This window comes from Phasianus colchicus, chromosome 8 (genome assembly GCF_987193195.1).
Source record: "Phasianus colchicus chromosome 8, bPhaCol1.hap1.1, whole genome shotgun sequence".
NCBI classification, from domain to species: domain Eukaryota; kingdom Metazoa; phylum Chordata; class Aves; order Galliformes; family Phasianidae; genus Phasianus; species Phasianus colchicus.
This window is the reverse complement of record NC_143443.1, coordinates 23,575,005-23,577,346: the sequence shown is the minus strand read 5'-3', so window position 1 is coordinate 23,577,346 and position 2,342 is coordinate 23,575,005.

Below are 2,342 nucleotides of genomic sequence, written 5' to 3'. Positions count from 1 at the left end.
TATCAAGTCAGTGAAGATTTGAGGAGAGGTGGCCGGTGCATGAAAGTAACTGAAAGCTGTATGAGTACTGAGCTCCTCTGTGCAAAGTCTTGCTGCACACACAGTGTGAGCTCAAAGCTCCATGAGCTGTGTTTGCAGTAATCAGAGAAATATGTGATCCCTCTGTGTGTGCATTTGTGTGAATGCCATAATTTAAATGTACGCTGTGTTCTGTCTGTGGTGTGTGTGTATGTGTGAACAGAAAGTTAAGTGTTGGATAGAATGCCAAATGGAAAATCCAGATTTTTTTAAATACTACTACATTTGTATTTTATAGTATTGTTTCCTTTTAATTTTTGTAGATTGACCTATCTTCTCTTGTACAGTAAACTTCCTACAACTTGACAGGAATGTAAAATAAGATTTAACTTTAATTTTAACCTTAAGTCTGCATGTTGTGTGTAAAGGAGCTGGGACACAGCCTCCAGGGAGGGTATTTTGTTGGGGAATCCCATTCAGTGTTTTGTCTTTCCTTTCAAATGTGGGTTGCTTAGGCAAAGTTTGCAGTGTCTCTGTACCCTTCACAGGATTCTTAACTTCTTTGTCCTAACGAGTGTTACCTTCATCATTTCTGAGGGCAGCAAGAAATCCCTTTTTTAATCCCAGCGTGTGGTTTCAGAATTGGTTGCATCTACCTCAAAGGGAATCTGTTTGACAACAGGACTCTCTTAGGCTGAAAATAGGAATGATGTGTTGGTATACAGGTATGCCAGTGCTATCCTCTGCTCTGCCCATCGTTCCCTGTGTGACAACATTCCATCTGGTAGCAGTTGCTTCTTATGTTGAATATATTGTATGTGATTTTATTAATGTTTCTATCTTTTTCTCACTAATGTTGTATACAGTTTTTAAAAGTAAGCTTACTTTAATGTGTATATATTTTCTTACCATGTCAAATTGAATTTGTCCTGTATATTTTGGAGAAGGAAAGGGTGAGATTTAGATCAGCGTCTTTCTTTGTTCCTTGTATTGCAGTCTGGAGCACCTTGAAAGTGCTGGGGATGGTTATTTTGTACAGAAAAACACTTCGATATTTACTTTTATTCAGTAGACTGATGAGAAAATAAAACCAGATTTTTCTAATCCGATGTCTGTGCACAAAGTCACCACATCATCCACTGCACACAAATATGGCCGCAGGTCCTATTTGGGTCTTCCTGCAGTGCTTAGGTTCACAGCCGATTAGCTTACTATAAATGGAGAAAGTCTTGGAGTAATTCTTAGCTCTGCCAGCTCTGTGTTTTCATGCTTGATGCCTGTGTATACATTCTGGCTTTTCCCCCCTCCTTCTTTGTCTGGACTTCCTTCCATCCGTCTGTAGCTGAGTACCAATCCCCCAGTTGCTCCCTCTGGACTTCGGTTGAATTGGAGCTCCTCAGTACCCCGGCAGAGGTGAAACCAAAGCGTTGCTGCAGCGTCTTAAATGGGGCTGCTGAGCTGAGTGCTGCTCCGGGACTGCGAGGAGCGGCCTGGCAAACCTGCTGCCATCTTGTTTCACCCACCCCCTCGCTGGCCCCCAGCCAGAAGTTACATGCATTGAAAAAGGCTGTTTGCACACTACATGTCTTGACTGCTTCGGTTGTCTTCAGATAAGCGTTTTTGCACTGAGGTTTATCTTTTGATATTATGTTGGTTGTATTAAGAACCATGTTATCTTGTTTCATGGGCAATTAGGTGTATTTTATTGCAGAAATCACAGACAAAACAAATTAAAAGTGGACTATAAAATATACATTTGTGGCTTTAATTTTTTTTCTCCTGACAAGCATCTCTATGGCTTTAAAAAAAAAAAAAAAGTTTGTTCCTAAGTTAAAGAAACCTGCCTGCAAAGTTATCTGCACATCTCGTGTCCTCCCAGTCCTGTTGTGAAACTTGGTAATGGAAGGGGATTTCAGAAGTGCTGAGTGGCTTGCAGGCAGGGCTGGCTGGAGGGCAGCAGGATGTGGATGCATCGTTGATGCAGTGGCTGCAGGAGCTCTCTGAAGTCCCCAAAGTGCAGAGTTGAGCTGAGACTACCTCTGGGAAAAGGTGATGAACACTTCTGCTGCTCTAAATGGCAGAGCAGCTGGGGAGATGGCTGCCCGATAGGATGGGAGAGGTGATATTTTAATGTGAAAGAAGACCTTTTCCTAATGAGGGATGGATACTGCGGTGTTAGCTTTCTGAGCACGGACAAGTGAGCTCTGCCTTCAGCCGAGGGGCTGTGCCTGGCCTCGTCCTGCAGCCCTGCCCTCACCCAGCTGTGTCTTCAGAGGGAGGTTTGTGCTGATGCTTCCAGGTGATGGGCTGAGAGGAGATTCTCC